Here is a 21,622-nt window from a genome sequence, read left to right as displayed (position 1 = left end):
GAGAAACTTTAGTCACGTTCAAATAAATGCTTTCCTGTCAAAAACTGACACCCTTCGGTTGCCGTGGTGTGGCTTTGGTTTAATTTACAGTCATTTGCACTCCTGCTGCATCCGTCTTGACTGAGCAACCTGGGAGTTGCCGAGATGATTGAATTCACTGCAGCTTCGCCGTGCTAATTGATGGGATTAAACGAAGAATAAAATCAAAACAAACACGATGGTTATCAGTACCATATTTCCACAGCTTTACTGATCGATGCATGGATTTAAAAACAGAAAAACATTTGCCATGCGTCCTATCCTTCACCTACCAATTCAAAAAAATGTAGATATGTTTATCTTGGTGTGGCGCAGACATCTGTATGTCTCGTGCACAAAACACTGCACAGAAACAACCCCGCGAAAAACAGCTTAATAATGAATCGGTCTTTCAATACGATTCTTGATATTTGTCTTCAGTACACAAAAATACTATCCCAACCAATGCATCTATTCCAAATATAATCAGCCATTAACGTCTCCAAACTAAAAACAAGTTTTTATACTAAGTATAAGAGACGGCCCAGACAGCAACACTGACAGACTTGGTTTGGTCAATTTGAAACAATGACAGATCTACATGTGGTGCAGTCTTCATTTTCAGAGGGCAAGATCTAATAAACGTTTTCCATGTACACAGGATGGACAGACATATGGTGTTCATAAGTGACATAATGCTTTCACTGCTAAAAGGTAATGGAATCCCCACAACACAGAGGAATTAAATACAGACATATGGATATGTGCACACATCCACAAAAAGACAACGTCCTTCCCTACACAGGCGCACACACACACATTTGCGTAGCTATACTTCTAAGGAAACTGCAATGACGCACTGCATTGGTTTCCATTCATTTGGACAGCTCACACAAAGTGTTATCCCTAACCTTTACCATTACCAGTTAATTTCTAACCATAACCTGACTTAACCACAATTCTAACCTAAGCCCTTAACTTAACCAGTTCCTATGGTTCTGCCTCAGTAGAGCCACGTTTTGGTAACCCTACTGGTCAGGTGAGTGTTATTGCCAGAAAATGCCCTAAAGAGGTAACACAGAACAGTCTCCCTCACTGTCTCTCTCACACACACACACACCATGTTTCTTCATCTATTCTACACTATTCATATACTCATAATCTAAATTGTCAGTAGTCTTTCCAAATTCCTGTCCTAATGTCAAAACCTGTACTCTGTCGGGAGATGAGGCAGGTCTGCAATACAGATCATATGTCTGTTAGTGTCCATCTTTCCTGCTGTTGGTTATGATAGGGCAAGTTAAGGACAATCAGAGCAGTAGCAATGCAAGTACTAGAGTCCCATAGGGGTGATTTTATTACAATTCAGAGATGTCTCAGTGGAGAAAATCTCCTCAGGCAAAGGTTTGGAACATTGTGATGTTGAACAACTGAGTGAAATGAAATACCATAAAATGTTTGCACATTAAACTGGAGGGGTATTCAATAGGCATAGTAGTGCAAATCATATATCATGGAAAACAAAACCCATTTTAGGAAGAAAATGTGTAACATAAGTGAACCAAAAAGTCTGTCCAACTTAAAAATGTCATGTCACGCCAGTGGTGAATTTATTTTTCTCGATTTATCTTCTTCCGAGTTTATAGTATATTATATATTATATTATATTATACTATAAAGCATATGAACAATAGGAATAGTTTATAAGATTCTGGTAGGACCTGTAAGATCTGGATCTGGGCCTGGATTTGAAACAACATCCTCCATCTGTCATTTTTTGACATGACATCTGATTTCAGCTATAATGTGCAAAAAAAAAAGCTAAGATATATATACATATATACAAATATACATATACGTGTATACATATACACATATGTATATACATATATATACATACATATATATATATACACACATATATACACATATATATATGTGTATATATGTATGTGTATATATTTATATATATTTATATACATATATATATACACATATGTTTATACATATGTATATATATATACATATGTATAAACATATGTATACATACATTTATATACATATAAATATATATATATACATATGTATAAACATATGTATACATACATTTATATACATATACATATATATATATACATATGTTTATACATACATTTATATACATATATATATATATATACACATGTTTATACATATGTATATATATACACATGTATAAACATATGTATATACATATATACATGTATATACATATAGTTATATATATATATATATACACACACACACATATATACCTATATATATATATATACACACACAGTATATATACACATATTCATACACATACATATATACACATATACATACATATATATACACATATATACACATAAACATATATGTATATACACATATATATATAAATAAAATATGAGGTGAACTCAAAGAAAACACTAACACACTAAAACTTTCTATATACACAATAGAACCATTTCTCTCCAATATTGTTCACAAATGTCTAAATCTGTGTTAGTGGGCACTTCTCCTTTGCCACGATAATCCATCCCACCACACAGGTGTGGCATATCAAGATGCCGTTTAGACAGCATGAATATGCTGGCCACAATAAGGCCACCCTAAAATGTTCAGTTTTATCACACAGCACAATGCCACACACAGATTTTTCGCAAGTTTTGAGGGAGCGTGCAATTGGCACGGTGACAGTGTCCACCAAAGCTGTTGCCCGTGAATTGAACGTTACTTTCACTACCATAAGCCATCTCCAAAGGGGTTTCAGAGAATTTGGCAGTACATCCAACCGGCCTCACAACCGCGGACCACGTCTAACCACAACAGGCCAGGTCCTCCACATCCAGCATGTTCACCTTCAAGATCATCTGAGACCAACCACTCTGACGGCTGCTGTAACAATCGGTTTGTATAACTAAAGAACTTCTGCACAAACTGTCAGAAACCGTCTCAGGGAAGCTCATCTACATGCTCTACATGCATCTGAGACATAAATAATATATTAATGCAGTGGTTATTATGCAGGGATTATTCTTTCCAGTTACATAGTACTGTGAAGGTTAAAGCAGTCTAACTTGAGGTTCCCTGAGTAACAGGAGAACACACAGGGCAGCAATGTTTGCCCAGTCTGCCTTGGACATCAAACTGTTTCCAGGGTCTGGAAGCAGACTCCCAATGGAAGAGCTCACCAAAAACAATGTTCCTCTGCAAATCCAAACCATCCTACGTGTCTAACTGTGCAGCACTGATGATGTCTGCAGCACAGACCATGAGGGATTCCCGTGTACTTTAATGAGAGACTAAGCTGGATGTCACTGTTTATAAAGGAGGCCTATTATCGTTAATATCATTGCATATTTCCGTATGTTGCTGCCCTGGCCATGACCACTTACAACTTGATTATTACAATAAATCTCTCCACATACAGGACACAGAGCAGTAAGTGTCTTTATGGCCACTTGTTTCCTTTCCAAGGTTGATCACCACATTGAATAAAAGATCAAAAGTGCAGTGAGTGCAAGGCTGGAACAGTTAATCTCTCCGTTTGAAACAGAGAAAAACATCTCAGGTCAATAAAACACTGAAGTAATGAAGTGTTGAGTTCACAGTGAGTAAGTGGAACGGTCCAGCTTTGCAACGAGGGACAACAAGGCCAGGTTAGGTCCACAGCCGTTAACATTGGTGCTGGACCATGAAGTCAAGCTGGACAACTATAACGTATGATATGAGGGTTGAAAGAACAAGCCTATTGTTATTCTGATAACCATGTTCAAGTGAAAGAAGGGTTTGATTCAAACATGTAGAAACTTGCCGCTTTACTGCATTCTCCATAAGCATGATTAGCATCCAGTTTTTGAGACCTGAAATTCAGATATGTCAAAGAGGGCGCAAGTCAGCCCAGTGCAAAACGAGTAAAACATGGAAAAAGTGTTTGTTTTTTTCAAAATGAGGGATTTTCGTTTTTTTCAATATTGTTCAAATTGAAGTTTGTAAGAAGCCACCACATGCTTCAAATCACAGTATTGTGGGTCTTAAAACCATAAACTTTGTGTTTGAATTAAGGTTGTTTGATCGCTGTAAATCATTCCTAGTTTGGGTGTGGTGATCTCACATTGAAGAGCTTTTGTTGTTTTTTCGGGCCAATCAGCTGACGGTCACGTACTTAATATGCATGCACAGAGAGAGCGAGAGGGGGGGGGGGAGTGTGTGGAACTTTCCAGCAGTTATTGAGTGTGTGCTGTGCGAAATTAAAAGCGTGATTGTCATCAAAGCAGTCGTCATCAATATTATCCGATTGTGTGTGTTGGACATTGTTGGAAAGCTTAGAAATCATACTTTCAGGATCTGTAAATAACTCAAAACGTCCCTCGGGAGACTTGTGACCGGTTTTGCCATGGCTGGTCACATACCAGGCACCTGTTGGACAGTACTAGCCGTTGATCACACTGGTGTTTGCTCATGAATGCTGTTCATAGTGTTTCATATTTCAGTTGAGCATTCATCATCACTCAGCAACTAATCGCGAAACTGACCAACACCTCTATCTGCAATTGGCTGCTGGGTTTCCTCACAGTGAGGCCAAAAGCAGTTTGGGTTGGCTTAGCCTCCTTTTCGTCACCCTGCTAACCCTGACTGTACACCAAGAGTCAGCACCAATCACCCCATTAAGTTTGCAGATGACAACTGCAGTGATGAGACCAATGACAGGAGAGAGGTGAGCCACAAGACAGCAGGTGCAATGATAACATCCTGCTCAACGTACTTCAGGAGCGGCCCCATCCAGCAACCCCCACTGAACAGCAACAGCTCGGCTGTAGAGAGTGTCAGCAGCACAACATTTCTGGAGCACATCACTACGCCCCTCTCCTGGATATCAAACACCACATCACAACAACAACAACGTCACTATTTCCTCCGCAAACTGAAGAGAGCATGGAGCCCTGCACCCATCATGTCCACCTCCAACTGAGACACAGTTGAGTGTATCCTGACTGGCTTTAATCACTATAGTATCGAAGCTGCTCTGTCCACTACAGGAAGACCCTGCAGCGTAAAGCGAATGCAGCCAGCAGGATCACTGACACCCCCTCCCCGCAGCTGACCCCACCCAGGCCTGAACCTCTTTCCCAATGGAAGCGCAAAACAGATTTCAAGAAACAGCTTCAGATTCCAGGTTGATAGGGTTTGGACTCTCGCTAAATATATATATCGTCTCTTTTAAAAATGATTGTATTTTAGCTTATTTATTGTATTACATATTTTTCTATTTCAGCTCCGCTATGTCATTTATCTACAGGATTTAAACTTCCAATGGAATTCCATTCTTAAGGTGTGTTTTTATCATGGTACGGTGTGGACTGTGCCCGATGGCCATGTAGTGTGGCGTCGTACCATCGTAGCATTACAACAAACAAACATTGAGAATGACAGAACAGACGGGAAAAAAACCAGACAACAATGCAGGAATGATTCCAGCAGCTCTTTTTTCCTACTCAGTTTGTGACTGTATGTCTCAACAAGACTTTAAGCTTTGTACTTTGACTTTTGCCTCAACTCTCATGGGATATTTACACCGATCACAAGGGAGTGATGTTTTTTCAATCAGCTGACTGTCGTGGGTGGACCCTGACCATACCATACCAATACTCTAGGGTGCCAAAAAATACATTGGTTGGGTTATTTTGGTACTATTCTGGAAACAACAAAAAAAATACATACCATACTGTACCAAATGTTTTATGGTAGTTGGCATCCATAATGGCCATTTCTTTACCTTAGTGAAAAGTCTGTCTTAAATATGGTAGATGAAGTTGTTGTTTTTTTAAATGCCTTTTAAAGTAGCAATGTGCAACTGCATTTCTTAGTAATTTCTAAAAACTGACAAATGACATAAACCTGAATGATCTCACACCACTCCCTTCATTATCGCGTTGCAAGAAGCATTTATCCCACCACATTGATAAATGTGCAGCTTTCTGCGAGAGGATCCAGTTCTGAAACGTATTGCGGGTGCTTATTTTGAGTCATACTCTCTTTGCTGGCGTGATGTTGTTGTTGTGCTTCCTGCTATCCTCAGTCCGTCTTGACATATCAAATGACTTCATATGAGCAGTGTGGGAATGTTGCTCAGCCTCACGAGATTCAAAACACCACAACACTGACAAATAGAGAGAATCTCGTGGAGCCGATAAGTTTAATGTCAAGACCGTTTTAATCATCTCTCCTTTGTTTCCCCTTCCTGTTCCTAGACTTTGTTTAGCTTTCTCGTCATTAACCTGACTGCACCTGTCCCAGCTGTTTTCACCTATTCGACCTGTGAATATATTCTCCAGCGCTCACCACTGTCCCTGCCAGATTGTCTTTGTGTCCCTTGAGCCCATTACTATAACATTACTTTCCTAGTGTTTGCCTGTTGATCTTGGACCTGGTTTGTGTATTTGTTTTTTGGATTTCTGCCTTGCCGTTCCCTGATTTGTTTGCCTGGTTCGGACTGCATTGCCGAGTATGACTTCGCCTGCCCAGTGGATTTGCGTTTGGATTTTGGATTGGACTTTTGTTGTTTGTCTTCTCTGCATCTGAGTTCACTCTGTCCCAGTTTATGTCACATTTAATCAGCATTGTGTAAACTAATTTGCCAATGGCTTCAATGTAACAGACTTTCATTTATAGCTAAACGTTACACGTTGCTTTCAGTACTTATAGCTGATCTGCAAGACTACAATACTGATGAGGCACTTTAATCCACTAACTTTAACTCAGTCAGACACTGTTTGTGAAAGATCATACTCACTCACCAGAGAAACATAATTATTGGAATGGAACAGGTGTTTGGAGTGTGGAGTGGGAGTGAAAGTTGCAACAGTTTCCCCATTTCTGGTCAGTGTACCATCAACATGTTGATGAAGGTTTTATTTTAAAAAGGTAGTTGTAAATTAAATTAGTTGCATAACCTTGCTTTGAATCAGCGGTGAATAAAAACTACACACAGGACCATGTAAGAACACACCACAGTTGTTCATATACATTTTTTCCACTTTATCAGCAGTTGATGAAGATTACATATGATCTCATACTTCAGGTGCAATAACATGCTTTCTTCTACCACCTTGGGGCTAATTCTCTTTCTGATGAATGCTTTAACTAAGTATGTTTTGACTTGGAGCATGGTGGGGATAAGCACCTGCTAATGTGGGAAGTTAACAAAAAGGTACATGACGCAGCAGACCTTACTAAAAGCTATTTTAATGGTTCACCAAACAGACGGGAGGAAAACATTTGACCTGGAGTTGGAGAAGATTTGTTTATCCACTGTTTTTCACTCCTGTGCTGGAGGACTAAATGAAAATGGCACAAGGACGAGACCGAGCACATTACATTTTGGGCAGATTTGCATTTTTGCACACGGTTTGAGTTAATAACAATGTGTGTATCATTTCGTATTTTGAGCCATTGCCTGACTCTTTTGTGACAGTGGGTGGGAGCCAAGGTCTGGTTTCACTTCTTCATGTAGGATCTGGCTCTGTTTACCTAGTCCTGATGGAGTCCAGATGAGCTCTCTATGACTCTCCTCTTCCTTACAGTCAAACCAAGTCTGGACCACCGACTCCAACAGCCGGACAGGGCTGAGTGGATCATCTCTGGGCAAAGGAAGAGCAGATGGTTCTAAACTGAGAGGCAAGACGGCTAATGCATCGTCATGACAAACCTGGATGTGGATTCGAATACGGAGTCCAGCTAGGAATGGAAAAGATGATGTCCAAAGAAAGTGACAGAAAGCACTGGACTTCAGTCCTTTGAAGGGTGAAGTTATCTTGGCAAAGAATGTCTACCTAAAATACATGGATAATGCAGGATGAATATATATATATATATAGTGTGTGAAATAACACTATTGACAGACAGACTACACATAATGTACGTTCTTGCAGACAAAGTTTCACACTCTTTACGGTTAAAATTAAACCAGGCCTTCCTCAACTCCACTAAGAAGACAAGGGGGCTTCAAGGAAAAACGAGCTCCTGGGCATAATGCATAGATGGTCTCCAGCCCCCTTTTCTCCCTGTGGAAAAGCACTCCTAACCCTCAGGCTAATAGCTTCCATGTGCACAACCCAATGCTCTAAAAAACTGTAATAACATGGAAAAAAGATCCATGTTATTGCATTGCATGTCATAATCTTCAAAGGCTGACACTTCGGCGTGTCAGAGAGAGATGCACCTCTGATGACTGCTGGGGCCCAAATGTCAGGTCTGTTTACATACGTCACTGAAGCTCGTATAATTTCTCCCTCTCTTACTCACCCACATATGTATAAAGATATGTGTATTGTACACATAAGCAGTAACATCACAGTCACAGCAGCCATGACGCCAAGTTGTCAGTGTTTTTACGACAACTATGAACAGCTATACACATTTTCTGCCTTCGCCTATCCAAATGAAATATTATTGTCATATTTATAGCCATAGCCAACAGAAAAGGTGTTGTTCATGTACACATCTTAGTAATTTAACAGTCGGTACACAAACCCAGAGTCAAAAACTACCTGTGTGAACAAGCCGAGAGTTACGTGCTTCACTTGTGACAGATATTATGGGATTGAAATACATACAGATCAAATGAAAACAGATTCTGAATTTGACACTACAAGTTCTCATTTTCCATTAAAAACACAGTGTTTTGCCACAGGCTGTTACTATAGCTGTTACCAGGTATTAATAGCAGCCATATTCATGAATATATGATTACATCACTTATGTACACAGAGCAGCAGCTGTGCAAGTACATACACATCCAGAGAAGGACTTTGCCAAGGACAGCCACATCTTTATTTTTTTTAAATAAAAATGTCTCAGATCATTGTCCTGAACCCAATCAAAAATACAGATGCATGTAAGTAGGTAGGTACCATTAATTATGTTTCCTCAGTAAATCAGCCCTAAGGACACTCTTTGTGCTCAGTGACAGTTCATCACAGTAAAAGTTGCTAAGGAGCCGGATCTTCACCAACCACAACAACAAAGAGCATAATGACAGTAATCAAGATGACACCGGCCAGTGAGTGCATGGAGGTGCCTCCACGCATAATAGTGAGACTTGTCAGTTTAGTCCTACATTGCTACACACTTTTGTTCCTTCCTCCAGTGTCATTTCCAGTTGGAAAATTCATTTGAGAGCAAAAGCGAATCAAAATAGCACATTCCATACAAGTAACCTTAATGCAGTTTAGGCAAAGTCAAATAAATCAAAAGTTAAACCTCTGGGATCAACTTGGGTCTGTTCACAATTCCAGCACATAACTGTAAACGAACAGAGCCTCAGTTTGGATCTGCATCACACAAAATAACTGCAGGAAGATTAACGGTGTTTATTGCATTCATGGGGTGACAGACTGCTGTTAGGGTTGTTGGATATGTACATCCATGGTATACTCAATAGCCACACAGCTGTTTCAAACTCATATTTAATGAGCGTGTTTTTAATTTGGGACAAGTTGGGGTTCGCATTAAAATTTAAAAGGATGTTTTTCATGAGAGCTGTGACTGTGATTGACCTCCCTACCCCATCAGAGTCCTTGTCTGCTTATACAGATTTACGTCCGTCAAAAGCCCATTATTAAAGGACTGTTGACTGAAAGTTAGAAATGGCACGAGATGATAGACTGAGGGCTTGACGGGGGCAATATTACATACGGTTTATTAATCTGTAGGGTTCCATCATAACAAAACATGCTTTGTTGTTGTCACACATTTTCCTGAATGGATGATGTCAGACTGAAGTGTGGTGTCGGGCCAAACCAAAATCTGTGACAGAACATGGCAGCGTAGCTGATTTCCCTCATTACTCGTCTCTAAAACACTCGTACTGCGCTTACCAGTGGCTGCCCTGACCTGTCATAAAGGCAAAAGTACAGGACAGAACTAAACCACTAAGTGAAACTGATACAGCATTTCACAATTTAAATGCATACATGGATATTTATGAACATGAGCATTTATGCCAGCTGGAGCAAGGATACAAGCAGCACTGGGTTAAATGACATTTTTCCATGAGTCCCATTCATTACTTAACACCCACGAGAAGGGATGGTGAGTCCAAACTTACTAGACTGGACTACACAATGATACCCAAGTGGCTGCCAGGGTCTTTAAAATGAATGAAAATCATTTATCCACTCAGTTATACAAGGATATGGAGTCATTCTGTCCACAGTAGTTCCTCTATTATGTCCTTGTTAATCCGCTGTCTATTGCTCTACATTATTTATTTTATTTTTCTTATATTTTCTTTCCATTTCCTTTGCTCTGCTTAAAGGGATAGTTCCGAATTTTGGACATAAGACCTATTTTCCAACTCAGCCGGTGTGATGGAGACGTCTGGAGACGTTTTCAAGAAATTTCATTCAGTTCTTCTAGTTGCCGAGTTCGCTGATGCTATGGCTAGCGCAAGTCAATGATACAAGTTAGCATGGCATTAAAAACACTCATACCGACTCCACAGTGCACCCGAGGCAAATCGATTGTAACGGCAGACTATTGATGTACATATCTGTGTTGATAGTGTTTGAAATAAAACCAACCTTGCAATTTGAAGGATTTATGTCTCAGCAGCAGCAGCAGCGCGTCATACTTCCGGCAGCGAAGTATAGTGCTGGGAAAGTAGTCCCTGAAAAATTCATGCGATGCAACGTTAGTTTTGTTTCAAATATTATTCTATCAACACAGATATGTACATCGATAGTCTGCCGTTACAATCGATTTGCCTCGGGTGCACTGTGGAGTCGGTATGAGTGTTTTTAATGACATGCTAACATGTGTCATTGACTTGCGCTAGCCATAGCATCAGCGAACACGGCAACTAGAAGAACTGAATGAAATTTCTTGAAAACGTCTCCAGACGTCTCCATCACACCGGCTGAGTTGGAAAATATGTCTTATGTCCAAAATTCCGAACTATCCCTTTAACGTAAAAATCATGTGGCATGAATCTAATCCAGCACTTTACTTCACCAATCATTATGCAAATATCTGACAGATGACAGAAATAAAGCCTCCACCCAGCGCATTAAAGCACGCGTGATTTCTTTTTTCACCTGCAGCTATAGATCCCTCGAGATCGTCTTCCTCCGCTTGCATAACTTTGTAATATCGCTCCAGGAATATTTGTTAAAAGCGATGTGAGTCATCAGACTACTGAAGCTGCTGACTCCTGTCCAGGTGCACTCAGTCCCCCCCCGCCCCCCCATCTGTCCTTGAGGACAACTACATCATCATTCATCCAGATAACAATGGAATGATTGGATCTTCCTGAGCCACCAACCCAACTCCAAATTCCATCTGTAGGAGAATAGAGAACATATTGTTCCTTTAACACACGAACAAACGCTGTAGGTGATCCACTCACTGCATTCCACTCACAAATGTGTCTGATGGTTTTGTCCTTGGTCATCCAAGGACAGAATATTTTTGCACTTGTATGGACAAATGTGTATCATCTGTGTAGAATCAGGCATAGACGTGTTGACTTCTGTAACCTGCAGCTCTCCGTCAATTCTCAAAGTTTCAATAAGAGTTTGGAGATGCAGCTTTTTGAGCTATTTTCCACTTCAATAGTGCCCTGATGATTTCAAAACTGCCTGCATCAGGTGATTCAAAATTGGTCTTGTGCTGCATTGTTTACTCCAACCAACACACCGCTCCAAACGTGAGGCAGTGCGTGTCTTACCCCGGATTTCCACTGGACGTGTTACAGCCATGGAACGTCAGCGGCGAAGTTCCCCGCCGGGCGCGTTACGGCAGCGGTGCGGTGCCTTTGGAGCCAGCGGTATTCACGGAAGATCGTGCGATAATCTTGAACGGACGCGAGTTTGCGAGATCCCGCGATAGACTGTGTGTATAAAGTAAACAACAACAACACAGCTTCTTTTCATTCTCCGACGTGGAAGAACTGTTGATCTGGTGTCATAAATGATTTTATGTTTCTCCACTTCAACAATCAGCCTCTCGTCGTACATTATGACTCTCCGAGACGCTCTGATAAATTGACTGTTTACCTGGTAGCACCGGTCAGGACGTAATGTTGATGTGAAGTTGTGACAGGCTATAATGACCTGCATATTGTGTTTTATTTTGAAAGGGTGGCGGGAAATGTTTTACTTTGATTCTGTGTCGCTTTTCCTGTCTGGTGCGATCTGCTCTGTTGGAATTTACGAGGTTCAGGAGCAGCGGCATAAATAGAACTGCTACCTATCGATAGCGCTGCGAGCCGCTTCTGGGACGCTGCTGAGACGCTCCGCATCGCGTCTGGTGGAAATGCTCTCATTGATTAGAATGGAAGCGATTTGCAATGGCGACCGCGCCGCTGATATTCCGCGGCTGTAACGCGTCCAGTGGAAATCCAGGGTTAGCATTAGCACAGATCAAAATTCTGCTGCTGCTAAATGGAACTGCAGCTTCCTCCCAGCTCCGACACTGTTAGATGTATAAAATGCTCTTTATGGTTATGTGGAGCTACCGACTCGAGGTACTTTTAAAGATGAAGTAAGTAGTTTATAGTGCCATCTAGAGGTCAGGCTGAAATTTACAACAAAGAACTGCTCCTCTGCTCACCCCCTCCCTTCCCTGTGCGCTACGGTATCCTCAGCCGGTCAAATGTCGTCCTCGTCGTCTTTCTCCGTGTCAGCAGATGAGGTTCGTGAGGCGAGGGAGAGGGCGAGCTACCGCGGCCGTAGCAGACGAAGCGGAGAGAGAGGAGGCGGGACATCCGCTACAAGTAAAGAGACGCTTGATTTGTTCTCTCGAGTTTGTCCTTACAGGCTCCGGTAGAAACATGGTGTCTCGCTGCTAACAGTGGCAATGCAACCGCGGCCCGCGACCATGTTATTTTACATGACTTTTTGAAACGCTACGAAAATGAAACAAAAACTATTATACAGCGACTAGACAATGCAGGAGCACATAATATGTATAAAAGAGTGGATTTTGGTTCATATAAACCCATAAATACTACACAGTGTCCCTTTAAAGAATATTTAAATCGCAGAGGCAAGCAGCAGGCAAATAAGTTAGCCCAAGAAACACACAATTTCCACTTGTGAAATTCAAACAAGCTGCAAATCTAAGTGCTGTCAGGGGTCAGAGATGTACGACTATCAAAATCCAGCTATTAGGGAGGAGGACAATGTCAATATACTGTACATACACAGCCACCTATGTTGGTTCAGCACTGACAGTCAAACAATACCGTCATGGACGGATGAGATGACAGATGAGTGCACCACACCCACACTGACAATAGCAAGTAGCCAATCAAAGCCTGTATGTGCAAAAAGGATTGTTTTTGTACCTAACTGAGATCATGCTGTAAAAGCAGCTCAAAATGGGGACCACAGATGGAAAAGCTGAGAGAATTAGGAGTGGCACTTGTCCAGGCTTTCTGATGCGTGAATCAGTGGAGCTTGAATCTGAAAATGGAGTACAGCTCAGTTCAAACGCAAATGGTGACAAATTAGTCTCATTACAAACATACCACTGTGTCTTCGTGATGAAAAGGTTATAAATGCTTCAGTGTGTAGCTTTTGGTCAGCTGTGATGGCGTCTACTTCAGGGGTATGAAATATAGTAAATATAGTGGTCCAGTAGCAGAAATTAACAGTATCTTTTAAAAGTGAGTTCATGCCTCGAGTGAATAATTCAAAACTGATGAAAAATCAGTTTCTTATTTTTAAAGAGTAGCACTTGGAATATGAAACAAGAGCAGCAAAATCTAATCTTTTTCTATACACCTCCTCGCCGCACTGATTTTACAAGATTAAACAGGCAACTGAACGTACTGCGAGAGGCGTCCCCGGTTTGAACTCATAGTTTAGTATAGTGCCAGTGCAGTGCAGCCAACACATGCTTGAATCTTGCCAATACAAGCCAAAATATTTCTCCTGAGAGTAAAAGTTGGAAAGTGTGACAATAGACTGACAGTAGAGGGACAATAGCATTACTGTGATTCCAGAGACAATAGTTTTTTTGGGACTATACACAAGGCAGAGCTACGACTGCAGCGGTGTGGAGGAGAGATCCATGGGAGAAAAACGGAGCGAAGCAGTGCAGTGCATCTGACTATTTTGGAGGAGTGTCAGTATGGAAGTGAAGGGCCTCGTATCTGCAGACACATCCATAAATCAGTTATCCCCTGCGCGCGCGCACACACACACACACACACACACACACACACACACACACACACACACACACACACACACACACACACACACACACACACACACACACACACACACACACACACACACACACACACACACACACACACACACACACACACACACACACACACACACACACACACACACACACACACACACACACACACACACACACACACACACACACACACACACACACACACACACACACACACACACACACACACACACACACACACACACACACACACACACACACACACACACACACACACACACACACACACACACACACACACACACACGATATAAAATTCAGCTGACCTGCATGGCCTTTGCAGTCAACACAGGGTTTTAATTGTTCATGTATTTTATTTTTGTTTTAAAATAAAACATCTTAGCTCAGTTCAGCACATATGGGAAAGGGTGAATTCCAATTCCTTGCTTAACCCTCAATCTTAACCCTCAATCTCACAAATGTGCGCTCCCTCTAGTGCAAGTGCTGTCCCGATTCTCAGAAAAATTAAGTTGAGGGGCAAGTTTAAGGGCTGTATCGCCCTCAATATTGAGATTTTCACCCTCGGGAGCAAGGGCTACCCAGAATGCATTGCGTGTTTTCACATAAGAAAGATGGCGTCGAAAGCAGCGAATCGAGTGCGATACAAATTAAGTATTTTCTTTGTTAATAGAGATATAAAAATGATGAAAACCATTGTATTATCTTAGTTTAGGCCCATATTATGGATTACTGACGTCATTGTTGCGTAACATTTAGCTGAATATGTCCGTGGTTTGTATGAGTATCATCTTATAACTAACTGACAACCTAATGACAACGACTATTATTAATAAATAATCGTGGCGTAAATGTGTTCTTCTTTTTTGGAGTTGACAGACTGGACGCAGCTTTCGCCTTATTCTGCCCCCCGCAGTCTGAAGACGTATCTGCATTTAAGGGGTGTCCCATTTCTAAGTGACAAAATAACCCTTAACACTTGGTTTTGAGGGCCAGTTAAGATAGGAATTGGCCCAAAATGTCGACAAAGCACCACATAAGGGGATTTGACGTATTCCAAGGCTCTAACACACTTTGTTGTCACATATTCAAAGTCACAAAGTGTGTATTCGACACATAATGATGACCCAAAACATGGTAAAAGTCCATCTAATGCCTTTTTCCCCTGTGTTTAGTGCGTGTATACACGCGTTACCATCGCTCCCGTTGATGATTATTTATCAAACACTGTGTAACTGTGCTGTAATATTCATAGCTGGCAACATTAGGCTTTTAATCAAAGTATCCCACATTGATAACACCCATTCATCTACTGTGAATAATGGCCTAACAACAGACTCAACAATTGTTTTACCACCAGTCCAGCGCTGATGAGGGTCATCGTGATAACTAACGAGAGCATTGCGTTTGCATGGGAAACAAAAAAAAATGAATTGAGAGTTTGTGAGTCAGATATGCTGATTATCTCAAGATGTGAGACCTGAAATTCCATCTTAATCCTAATTTCCCTTCACGCTGCCATGCAACATAATGTGAATGTAGCTGAGGGAAGCAGCACACCGTTTCTTTCCGATCTCCTTCTTTGCTTTCTGAAATATTCTTATAGACATTTTTTTTTGCTCATCATCTTTCATAAATGTGTAATAAGCAGCGCGGTCTGTCGCTCTGTGTTACTCAAAGGTTTAAAGAGGGGCCTATTGAGATAATGATGGACATAACTAGACTCCGGTGGGGGTAATAACCAGGTTCTTACAGGTAGTGACTGTGTCCGCTTGAAGGTCATGTCCTTTGTCTTGCATTAAGTGCATATGGCCATATTTGCATCCATTGTGCTGAATTAATTTGCCTATTAAGGACTTTGAACACAACTCAAGTGTTTAAAGTAAACACAGCATGAAGACACAGTCAGATAAAACAAAGTCAGATGGGATTCATTGTGTCCTTGTCACTTCCTTAATCTGATCCAAGTCTTTGACTGTGGGAGAAAAAAAAAAGCACCATGTGTGCTGAATGTCTACCCCCTTGTGGACAAAAGACATATTGCTCTGTCTTGTACAGTAAAGATAATGGGGTTTATTTGTACATCTTGAACATTATCTTAAAATAAAGAAGTGAAATAAGAAAAAGAAAAATAGGATTTAAAACTAAACCCCCACTCATGTAAAGAGATGCAGGGCTTCCTTTGGTTAAAGGTGTAAATTATCCCATCCCTAATTCTGCCTTCGCTGTTCTCATGAATACAACTGTCAAGGTAATTTCCATTGACCTGAGACAATCCTGCGGCTTCTCTGCGTGTGCCAAGCATCATTAAGAAGCTATAAAGGCTGCCAAGGCCAAGCCCCGCAGGCCCATGATGTAGACAGAGGAGCAATGTGCATGAACCTGCTAACCTTCAGCTAAGGAAAACTTGCACTAATCCCAGTGTCACTTCAATGCGCTAACTCAAGTATAGCAGAAATGCTTTCACTGTCACACTGTGTTTGCACACACGATCTTTCTCTCATTCACCTCTTACTTCCTCTACCCATCAATCTCACTATGAGTGGCACTGGTGCACACATCTGCACCAAGAAAAATGAGACAGGAAAAAGATTTCTCTGGAACTGATCAGGAGCTCTCTGATATTTTTTCCACACAGACTGGGATTTATTTATTTTCACGGAAACGCGGCTGTCGTGAAACAAAGGGCAGGTCGGTGCATCTGAAATCTGCATGCGCTAAAAAAGTGCTTTGGGTTGGCTATCGGCAATGTGGTTAAACTCAAGATAGTGATCTCAGAGCAATTGCTTACTCAGTGACTCACTGTGGCACGGTCTTGGCCGTGAACCAAGACATTCTCCTGTCACGCTGCCAGATTGTGTTTTTGTTTTGCTCGTTATTCCTCAAAAACAGATGAGATTCTCATCCGCTCCAGTCGAAGCAAACATGTAGGAGCGGTGCACACGCATGATACAAAAAAAAACGATTTCCTTTCCGACACCATTGTTGCAAAAAAAAAAAAAAAAAAACAGTCCTGCGTTTCGACATCTTGCTTCAATCAGTGACAGACAAATTCCAGTTATCGTCCGTAAAAGCTCTCCCTTTCTCTTTCTCAAATATGAGTGGTGACGTTCATCACACAGACAGGGCAACTCGTAGTGTCGTTCTTAGAAAGCTGATATGTAATATTCTGTCAGTCAAATGATTTCCTCTGTGTGCAATAACTTCCTGCTTCGGATGGATGATACGTTTGTGTGTATTCGATTTTCTATGCGTCTGTGTCTATAATGACAGTACGTCCCATGCCAAAACTGTGGAGGGGTTTCCACGGCACATGTTTGGAACTCCAAACATGGATAATATAAATAACAACAAAAATAACAACCCGCTTTACAGTAACTTTATACAGCATTAAGCGCAGTGGGATCAGGGGATCTTGGAGCAAATCAAAACCAACATTCTCTTTCCTGGGAAGGTCCCACCGTCCCAGGGCCTTTGTTATCTGCCTTCAAAGTATGATTCATCAGCTGCATTATGGGTGTTGTTGTTGGCTGTGGGAAAGGCTCTTCTCATGACCCCCAAAACTACAAGAGAGATAAGTGCCTTTTTTTATTACTGTATCCCTAGCCACCTGACATTTACGAGCAACATTTGTTTCGAGTGCAAGTGACCGTGGAGCCCTTTCGTTCACCTCGCTGAAAGGTGCTTTTGCGTCGAATATAAAAAGAGATGAAGCTACTGCTCCGGATCTGACAGAATACCACTTGTTGTCAATCACGTTTACTGACCTGGCCGCTCATGTCCCACAAACCCAATCATCAGTGATCATCAGTCATCAGCAGGTCTACAAAGCCTGGTGTTTACCCTGTCTAGACAAATCAGGAGGACTGGCAGCCATGGGCATCTGCGTCGTATACTGCACCCAGTTTAACCACAAATGCTGCTTCACTGTCATTTAAAGTCATAAATCAGCACTTTGCACATAAACAACCTACAAGGTTCAGGGTGTTGAGAGCGTTTCAAAGGATGAGCAGCTCAGCAATGGAATTTCCAAGCGTATTAGCGCACTTGACTCCTCAGGCCAAACTGTGTAGTACTGTAAATCAACAAGCTAACATATGATGTATGTTCAGTGTTCCCACTACCATTATGGGCCAATTCCAATTCCTATCTTAACCCTCAAGCTCAACCCTTAATCTTAACTGGCCTCAAAACCAAGTGTTTAGGGTCATTTTGTCACTTTTGAAATGGTACACCCCTTAAATGCAGATACGTCTTCAGACTGTAGGGGGCAGAATAACTGCGTCCAGTCTGTCAACTCCAAAAAAGAATAAGAACACATTTACGTGACGATTATTTATTACGATCCGTTTTTCAGTCAAGTTATTAGGTTGTCAGTTAGTTATAAGATGATACTCATACAAATACCACAACCACGGACATATTCAGCTGACAGTTACCACACACCACGGCTTATTGAAAAGTAAACCATAGCAAAAGATCACGTGTGCGCACCGGCCGGCTATTGACAAAAGATCGTAAAATAAAAATAAATGTTACGCAACAATGACGTCAGTTATCCATAATATGGGCCTAAACTAAGATAATACAATGGTTTTCATTATTTTTATATCTCTATTAACAAAGAAAATACTTCATTTGTATTGCACTCGCTTCGCTGCTTTCGACGCCATCTTTCTTATGTGAAAACACGCAATGCATTCTGGGTAGCCCTTGCTCCCAAGGGTGGTCTCGGAAAATCTCAATATTGAGGGCGATACAGCCCTTAAACTTGCCCCTCAACTTAATTTTTCTGAGAATCGGGACAGCACTTGCACTAGAGGGAGCGTGCATTTTTGAGATTGAGGGTTAAGATTGAGGGTTAAGCAAGGAATTGGAATTCACCCTATATCACGGGGCGTCCCAGACGTAGCAGAGCAAACACTGCACAAAAAGGTGCACAAAGCTACATTTCTCCCAGTTATCTGGGCAAATCGTTTCTCACTGTGGGCAGAATGCTCTTCTCTGTGAAAAACAAACGTTATTTCCACTCTTCAACTGGCCAAGCACTGACAGAGACATACAGTAACTCGGCCTGCCTTCAGAATATCCAGCTGAAACCTCAGTACAACATCGCCTGCAGCGATGCCTGGAAAAAATTATGCCACCGCATATTATCATATTAATTACCACAATGTATTTTTTTTGTTCACCAGGAGGAGGAAGAATCACCAAATCACAAAAATGAAAATGTTGTCTAACCAGAGGAATTTGTTTACACAAGTTCAGAGAGGGGGGAAAAAGAAACAACTTTAAACAGGAGGGTTTTTTTTTTTTTTTTCCCAGCATACCACATTTTGCAAGAGAGGATTTAGACAAAAAAAGATTAATTGCGACATCAATTTTGCACATCTGTTGAAAGACGGATTAACACCCTGAGCTATGCTAGTGCTTTTCATGCGCATTGGCCTTCACACTAAATATAAGGCTCTGACAGTATATTTGTGACTCTGCAAATTTAGATTATGGCACTGGGAAGGGGGGGAAACAAGTTTATACACAGCTGTGACTACTCTAGAAAACAGAGAGGCTGCTGTTTCCGCGATGTGAGCCGATAGCGTCTATTCCATCTGCTGCCCCTCAATTGGAACCGCTGCCCTATCACTGGGAGGAAGTGGACCTGTTATTATTATGACCTTAAAGTCTTTGGGTGGTCCAGATACACAAAGACACACACACATGAAGCAAGACAGAGAGAGCAGAGACAGCAGGCATACATAACTGTATAACTACGCAAAACACTCCGATACAACTTCTCCAAACACCGAGCTGTCATTTCCTCCCTTAAGCGAGCACAGGCATCGCTGCAAAGGGCAAACAGTGTATTCACCTGAACTTTTATAAACAAAACGGAATCTCTGGAATTCATTTTTCATTGAAACAATGCAAACTGTTTACAGTTGAAGCATATACACACGCAAACTTATCCAGCGACGAATCGTTGCCAAAAACCCTACATACATGTGCAGCGTAAAGAGGAGCATATGCACATAGAGAGGGACATGCATAAGTCACAGGCTAAGACCAGGGCCACACACTGTATGTGTTTGCAATGGTTGTGTCTCACACAGCTCTGATGCTAGGACTCTTCGTTATGAAGCTGCAAAGATGTCTGTACTACAAATATAAAAACTAAATGGAGTGAGAGAGTTGAAATGCTATGGAGCTTTTTTTTGAATATTTTGCGTCACATATAGATTCTGAAAATGTAAAGAAAGATTTTTCCCATAGTCTAGTTTGCTGTGCAACATAATAGGTTCTTGAAATAGGACTTCCATTTCCAAAAAGGCCGTAGTGTGACTACTCTTATTATATTTAATATATGCCTCCATTAAAAGTAAGACACTTTTGCAGAGGCATATTGTATTTTTTAAGTACAATTTAAAATCAGGATTTTGTATCGAGCACGTACTGACTCAAGTATTGCACTTAGTTACTTTAAAAATCCTATCCGTTACTGAGTAAAAATAAAGATTCAGCACAACGAAGACCTACAGGGGGGGGAATATACACCAGAACCAGACAAATGACGATTGCGCGTGAACATAGAGGGTGTGGCCAAAAGTGACGTAATATCCTGTGTCGCGCCGGGCGCGTGAGCTCCAAAATAGTTTTGGATTTCTGACCCCTTGTCATATTTCTACTACCCTCACACCCCACGCAAAGTAACTAAGTAGCTTTTACTTAAAGGTGAAGTAAGTAGTTTATAGTGCCATCTAGAGGAGAGGCTGAAATTTACAACAAAGAACTGCTCCTCTGCTCACCCCCTCCCTTCCCTGAGCGCTACGGTGTCCTCAGCCGGTCGAATGTCGTCCTCGTCGTCTTTCTCGGTGTCAGTAGATGAGGTTCGTAAAGCGAGGGAGAGGGCGAGCTACCGCGGCCGTAGCAGACGAAGCGGAGAAAGAGGAGGCGGGACTTCCGCTACAAGTAAAGCGACGCTTGATTTGTTCTCTCGCGTTTGTCCTTACAGGCTCCTGTAGAAACATGGCGTCTCGCTGCTAACAGTGGCAATGCAACCGAGGCCCGCGACAATGTTATGACTTTTTAAAACGCTAAGAAAATGAAACAAAAAATATTATACAGCGACTAGACAATGCAGGAGCACATAATATGTATAAAAAAGTGGATTTTGTGTTATATAAACCCATAAATACTACACAGTGTCCCTTTAATATATGTCTCCATTAAAAGTAAGACACTTTTGCAGATGCAATGCACATATACATACATCTAGTGTGAATCCAAGCATACATCCACAGTAATCCATTGGCGGATTAGGTGAAGTGATCTCCACACTAAGGTG

Source organism: Microchirus variegatus (genome assembly GCF_963457635.1).
Source record: "Microchirus variegatus genome assembly, chromosome: 8".
Lineage (NCBI taxonomy): Eukaryota > Metazoa > Chordata > Actinopteri > Pleuronectiformes > Soleidae > Microchirus > Microchirus variegatus.
Note: the sequence above shows the minus strand (reverse complement) of the source record.